Source organism: Triticum aestivum, chromosome 6B (genome assembly GCF_018294505.1).
Source record: "Triticum aestivum cultivar Chinese Spring chromosome 6B, IWGSC CS RefSeq v2.1, whole genome shotgun sequence".
Lineage (NCBI taxonomy): Eukaryota > Viridiplantae > Streptophyta > Magnoliopsida > Poales > Poaceae > Triticum > Triticum aestivum.
Window position 1 is genome coordinate 81,658,725 of NC_057810.1, and position 7,846 is coordinate 81,666,570.

Genomic DNA, 7,846 nt, shown 5'->3' on the forward strand with positions numbered 1-7,846 from the left:
TGTTGGGAGGCCTCATGGGCCAAGGGGAGGGGGCATACCAGCCCACTAAAGGGTTGTGCGCCCCTCCCACCACATCTCACGTAACTAGGAGGGTTGGTGCGCCCCTAGGGATGCCTCCCCCTTGCTTGGGGGGCAAGGCACCTAAGGGAGGCCACCCAAAACCCATCTAGGGTTTCCCTTGTGGCTGCCGCCCCCTAGGGGAAACCCTAGGGAGCCCCCCTCCCCCTTCTCCTCATATATAGAGAGGCGGAGAGAGGGCAACCTCATCCATACAGATCTATTACTGCCACGACGCTGCCCTTCTCCTCCCTCATAGCCCTCTTCCTCTCCGTCCTGCTTAGCGAAGCTCTGCTGATATTCCACCACCACCACCGTCACCACGCCGTCGTGCTGCCAGAGGACTCGAGCTACTACTTCACCATCACTCGCTGGATCAAGGAGGTGAAGGCGTCATCAAGCCGTACGTGTGTTGAACGCGGAGGTGCCGTCCGTTCGGCGCTAGATCGGAGTTCGCGGGGCAGATCCTGATTGGATAGCGAAGACGTTCGACTACATCAACCGCTTTTCTTAACGCTTCCGCTTAGCGATCTACAAGGGTATGTAGATCCAATCTCTCCTCTTGTAGATGGTCATCTCCTAGATTGGATCTTGGTGAGCGTAGGAAAAAATTTGTTTCCCATGCAACGTTCCCAACACTTTCCGCAAAATAACCGCCGTTTTCTAGGAACGAAACAAAAAATTGTCCTGATCCTGACCAGGTCATCTAAAACGGTCTGTCTCGTAAATACTATTTTTACGAGGACTTGTCATCCTCCGTTCGCCATACCTCCAGGATTTCTCCCTCCTTTTACAGGGTCCTCTATCCTTGGTGGGAGTGAAATTTTAGCCCCAACCACTTCGGTTCTGTGCCTCCACCGCCACTAAGCTCGCTGCCGCCTCACCTTTGCTCCTCCCTTCGTCGGCTGCCCATCGCCATAGAGCAGCCAGAGCCTCCCGAATCCAATACCGAGATCGTCCGTCGGAATCGAGGGCATCTCCAAGGTGAAGAGCGTCGTTTGGCACAGCGCTGACGACACCATCGAGCACATCACCGGTGACGTGGTGCGCGGGGAGACGAGGTTGTCCGGTGTATAAGCTTTTCCCTAGTAGTGCCACCAAAGCCACCGGCCACGACCGGGTACGACGGATCACTGAGGCGGCCTCCGCGCAGCGCGCCGTGTAAGAGACGGAGGCGGAGGTGATGCGCTTCAAGGGTCTGCTCGACGGGTCGCTGCTCGGCCTCCAGGATCTCTCCGAGGCAGTCCTGCTCAAGCACACCGCGTCTGCGGAGGATGCCGACGCCGTGGGCGACACAGACGAGTATGAACCCAATTGTAATTTACATTTTGTTTTCAGGGTGTTTTGTGTTGCTTTTCAGGGACCTATTGTAAATTTAACTACTGATAAGTGGGCTCCACATCTGACTTTTTTTTAACACAGTATAGATGCAAGCGTTCATATACACGCGTATACACTCACCCTTATAAACGCACACATGCACACCTACTCCTATGAGCACCTCCAAAAGACTGAGCCGGTATATCATCTTGAAATTTACGAAGTCACCGTACGCACCTCATCGTCGACGAGAACGTCTCCTCCCACTGAATGCACATCGCCGAAAATCCTGAAATAAATTCAGAAATAAATGCGAGCATCACGAGTTGAACCCTGGTGGGCTGGGGCTCCACATCTGAGGATAGAGATGCTCAAAGGAAGTGAACGCCACCGTCTCTTTTCCTTTTCTTTCTCTCTTTTCTTTTGAGGGAACCTTTTCTCCTTTTTTTTACCACAGTATTAATTAGGAAATTTCAAATACAAAGCCCAGACCAAGCCCACGACCAAGTGCTGCCGACTGCCCCAAACCCTCCGTCTCGCCAGTCGCCGGCCGGCCATGGAGACGGCGGCGGGATCTGCTGGCAAGGAGCGGAAACCGCATGGAACCGCGCGGAAGCGGACGCGGAGTAGCGACCAGACCGCCGGCGATCTCATCAGCCACCTCCCAGACGACGTCCTCGGCACCATCATCTCCCTCCTCCCCACCACGGACGGCTGCCGCACGCAGATCCTCTCCCACCGATGGTGCCACCTCTGGCACTCCGCTCCTCTCAACCTCGAGGTCCGCACCCGCCTTCCCTCCTTCCTCCCAACCGCCGTTCCAGTCTCCGCCGTCGCCAAGATAATCTCCCAACACCCTGGCCCCGTCCGCCGATTCTGCTTCCAGTGCCCGCTCCCTGGCGACGCTGAGGTGGAGAGCTGGTTGGACTCCCGAGCACTCGCCAACCTTCAGGAGCTCGATATCGGGTACGAGTACCTCTCTAAATATCAGGCCCGGAATTTTTTCGATAATCATCCGACCCGCTATCCTTTGCCGCAATCTGCGTTCCGCTCCGCTTCCACCCTCCTTGTTGCCAAAATCAAGACTTTCAGTTTCCCCGATGCCATTACACCGTCGATGAATTTCCCCCTTCTCAAGGAGCTCTCGTTGCATTATGTTTCGTTCTCGGGAGATGTGTTTCACAGATTGCTCTCTGGCTGCCATGCTTTGGAGAGCTTATACATGCTCCAAGTTCATGCTGCCGGTTGCCTCCGTGTTAGCTCGCCAACTCTTAGAAGCATTGGCTTCCGTGATACCTCTGGTGGAAAAGCAGAATTGCTCATCGAGGATGCTCCTCGCCTTCAAAGGTTATTATTACCGTTGTGTGGCCTGAATGTTTGTGTGAATATCCGGGTTATTTGGGCACCTAAACTGGAGATATTGGGGCCTTTCTCACCGGGCTTACTCCCGATCTTCCAGGTAGCGACAGTAGCCATTATTCAGCATTCTTACATACAAATTTTTTTTTTTGATGTTGGGTATTTTTTACTAAGGTAATGAGCCCAGTCAGCTCGGCAAACTCGATACGCACCGTGAAGGTTTTGGCCCTCGGGTGTTCTAATAATCATCAATTGAATGCAGTTCTTGACGTCCTGAGGTGGTTCCCCTGTTTGGGAAAGCTCTATGTCACCGTGAGTATTCATCTTTTTTTGAAGATTTTTCTTTTTCTTTTTGTGGAATGTCAGTATTCATCTTTGCTCGCTTTAAAGGTATGCTTTGATTGGCATATTAACTAGTTTAGTTAGCAACGCTTTGACATATGCATATTTTTTCCGTTTTGTAGTTTCATGAACACTATTGGATGTTTAAGCAAAATGAGCATCAGCTACAGCCAATAGAATGCCTTCAGATCCATCTAAAGAAAGTGGTGCTGAGGTTATTCAATGGCTGTGAGGGACAGGTTGAGTTTGCCAGGTTCTTTGTTTTAAATACGAAAGTGCTAAACAAAATTGAATTCCAAGGGTGGGGCTACAATGATGAATTTGTTGCTCGTCTACACACGCTGCTCAAAGTCGAAGAAAGAGCTTCTCGAGATGCTCAATTTGAATTCAGGAATACTTGTGGTTGTATTGATTACCATGTCAGCAAGCATATCCATGATTTGTCGGTGGCCGACCCCTTCAGACTGCCGGAGACAGTGTTTGATGGCTGAGATTGCGCGTGCTTGTGTTGGTAACGTAACTGTCCTTTCAGTTATATACAGAAGTTATATACAGAAGTTGCTAGTTAGACTTCTTCACAAAGGCATAGCGTATGTATGATGCTTACGAAAGGTCAACCTGTATGCTGGGCACTATGATTTTCTCATACTTCTGACACTTCTGTAATTTTCTCTGTCTGCAATGATATGCTATTAAAGTTTGAGTTTACTGAAATGAAACTTATCGCGTACTTGTACAAACTAGCCCGTAATTTTTCTAGCAGCATTGTTTTCGGCCAAGGACCTGAAAAGAGTTTTGGCTTTGCCAGGGTGGTCCTGTTTCTAAACAGCTGAAACATCCTCCTTAACTTGTTTATGCATTACTGCCAGAGAAGTAGTATTTGTTAGAAGGGAGAGAGGGATTGGTGGAATAGTCTGTTGTATTGCTTGAGCCTTGTGGGCATATAAATAGGAGTACAATGATCAACTTGGAGTACAAGACAAGGCAGGACAAATCCTAGTCTATCTTATGTTTCCTAATTAATCTATATACTCAACGTCCCCCCGCAGTCACAACGGTAGCGACGCAGACGGTGAGACTGGAGAAGAATCCGAAGGCAAGCCAACGGACACCCCCCACAGTCGTAACGGTCGACGCATCGCAGAAGTTGTGACTGGAGTGGAAATCGACGAGGTTGCTCAAGCAAGGCGGTAGCCCTTTGTGCCGTTTGTCGATGTAGCCGAGAGCGTGGGTGGTGGAGCCATGGTCGAGGTAGCCGTGCGAAGAATGCCGTGGTCGATGTCGAGTCAGGGTGGCCGGTGTCGAGGAAGTCGCCGTGGAGCCGCGGGCGCAAGGAGGCGCCGAGTTAGTCGTGGGCGTAGTGGTGTCGAAGTAGTGATGCGCCAGGAAGAAGATGATGTTGACGACGCGTCGCGCCGGGGTTGCCAACCCCGGGAACACATCATAGACGAAGGCACGTGTCCGTGTTGCCAGCACCGGGCATGCGTAGACGGACGAAGACGAAGTTGACGAAGCGCCGCACCAGGCTTGCCAGGCCCGGGGACACGTCATGGACGAAGGTACGCGGCGGTGTTGCCAGCACCGGGCATGCGTAGACTGGGACCTGCACGAGTTGTACGCCATGTCGAAGAAGTTTGAGAGGCCAGCAGAGAAGGACTCGACGACGGTTGCGGCGCCAATCGGCTCAGGGCCAATGTCGCCCGCGGTTGTCGGAGTAGATGAAGCGGTCGGGGTAGATGACAGCGACGCTGGCGACGGTCTGGTGCTGGACGAAGATGAAGGGGGTGGACGGGCGGCTGCAGCGGCTACAGAGGTAGCGGCGGCGGCGGCCAAAGAAGAGCGGCGGCGGCGGCTAGGTTAAAAGTGCGGTGGCAGTGCTCGAAGTAGGCGAAGATCCCTGATAGCGTGATGAAGACCGGCGCGGACGGTGGCTTTCCCGCGCCAAGGGAGACGGCGCGGCGCATACCACGGGAGGTCGACGCGCGGTGACGGTGGAGTGGACCGCTGGCCGCGGCGCTACGGATCGAAGGGGCGACACAGCGGCGACAGGAGGGTAGGGGCGACGGCGGGAAGACCTCGGGCGGTGGCGGGGACTGCAGGCCGCGACGCTGCGGCCCGAAGGGGCGACGCAACGGCGGTTCGCGAGTCGGTGCAATCGCGGGGACGGCCTCGAGGCGGCGGCGGGGACCGCGCATCGTGACACTATGGCCCGAAGGGGCGATGTAGTAGCGACACACGAGTTGATGCAGTCGCGAGGAGAACCACGGGGCGGCGGCGCTGTGGCCCGATGGGCGACGCAACGGCAGCTCGATGCTCAATCGGTGGAGAGGCGCGCGGCACTTAGGACGATTTTCACGGGACCTGTGGAGGCGCGCGTCACTAACGGGCTAGGTTGGTCACGCGGCGTAGATGAGGCGGATCGCGGCGGCAAGCGGGTGATCAAGCCGATCGCACGCGAGGACGGGGACACTGCTCGATGGAGGCGTGGTGGCGGCGGAGTCCTGGATGAGGCCGGCGACGACGGATGGCATGGGACGTCAACACCGGCACCCGGGCTGCCAAAGCAGCACCGGCGCCCGGGCAGCCAAAGCAGCACCGGCGCCTGGGCAGCGAGGCCCGAGCCACCAACGGAGCAGCGACGCCCGAGTTTGAGGCAACCGACGAGTCTGACAGCCGAGGACGAGGCCGGCGAGGTAGACCGCCGAGCCGCCGTGCAGACGCGGCGGAGGCGGGTGACGTGGATCGATCGGCGGGCTTTTGATCGGCAGGGAACGTTGTAGAAAATAAAAATTTTCTATGCTTCACCAAGATCAATCTATGGAGTTCATCTAGCAACGAGAGAGAGGAGTGCATCTACATACCCTTGTAGATCGCGAGCGGAAGCGTTGAAGAGAATGGGGTTGAGGGAGTCGTACTCGTCGTGATCCAAATCACCAATGATCCTAGTGCTGCACGGACAACACCTCCGCGTTCAACACACGTACGGTTGAGGAAGACGTCTCCTCCTTGATCCAGCAATGGGAAAGGAGAGGTTGATGGAGATCCAGCAACACGATGGCATGGTGGTGGAAGCAGCGGCGATCTCGGCAGGGCTTCTCCAAGCTCAGCGAGAGGGAGAGCTGGTACGGGGGAGAGGGAGGCGCCAGGGACTAGGGTGCGGCTGCCCTCCCTCCCCCCTCTTTATATAGGGGGCCTAGGGGGGTGTGCCGGCCCTGGAGATCCCATCTCCAAGGGGGGGGGGGGCTAGGGGGGGACTTGCCCCCCAAGTCAAGTGGGGCGCCCCCCCACCCCTAGGGTTTCCAACCCTAGGCGCAAGGGAGGCCCAAGGGGGGCGCACCAGGCCACCAGGGGCTGGTTCCCTTCCCCTTTCAGCCTAGGTGGCCCTCCGGGATAGGTGGCCCCACCCGGTGGACCCCCGGGACCCTTCCGGTGGTCCCAGTACAATACCGGTGACCCCCGAAACTTTCCCGATGGTCGAAACTGGACTTCCTATATAGAATTCTTTACCTCCGGACCATTCCGGAACTCCTCGTGACGTCCAGGGATCTCATCCGGGACTCCGAACAACTTTCGGGTTTCCGCATACTAATATCTCTACAACCCTAGCGTCACCGAACCTTAAGTGTGTAGACCCTATGGGTTCGGGAGACATGCAAACATGACCGAGACGACTCTCCGGTCAATAACCAACAAAGGGATCTGGATACCCATGTTGGCTCCCGCATGCTCCTCGATGATCTCATCGGATGAACCACGATGTCAAGGATTCAAGTAACCCCGTATACAACTCCCTTTATCAATCGGTACGTTACTTGCCCGAGATTCGATCGTCGGTATCCCAATACCTCGTTCAATCTCGTTACCGGCAAGTCACTTTACTCGTACCGTAATGCATGATCCCGTGACCAAACACTTGATCACATTGAGCTCATTATGATGATGCATTACCGAGTGGGCCCAGAGATACCTCTCCGTCATACGGAGTGACAAATCCCAGTCTCGATTCGTGTCAAGCCAACAGATACTTTCGGGGATACCCGTAGTATACCTTTATAGTCACCTAGTTACGTTGTGACGTTTGGTACACCCAAAGCACTCCTACGGTATCCGGGAGTTACATGATCTCATGGTCTAAGGAAAAGATACTTGACATTAGAAAAGCTCTAGCATACGAACTACACGATCTTGTGCTATGCTTACGATTGGGTCTTGTCCATCACATCACTATCCTAATGATGTGATCCCGTTATCAACAACATCCAATGTCCACAGTCAGGAAACCATGACTATCTGTTGATCAACGAGCTAGTCAACTAGAGGCTTACTAGGGACATGATGTGGTCTATTTATTCACACATGTATTATGATTTCTGGATAACACAATTGTAGCATGAATAATAGACAATTACCATGAACAAGGAAATATAATAATAATCATTTTATTATTGCCTCTAGGGCATATTTCCAACAGTATCCCACTTGCACTAGAGTCAATAATCTAGTTACATTGTGATGAATCGAACACCCATAGAGTTTTGGTGTTGATCATGTTTTGCTCGCGGAAGAGGTTTAGTCAACGGATCTGCGACATTCAGATCCGTACGCACTTTGCAAATATCTATGTCTCCATCTTGAACATTTTCACGAATGGAGTTGAAGCGACGCTTGATGTGCCTGGTCTTCTTGTGAAACCTGGGCTCCTTGGCAAGGGCAATAGCTCTAGTGTTGTCACAGAAGAGGGTGATTGGCCCCGACGCATTGGGTATGA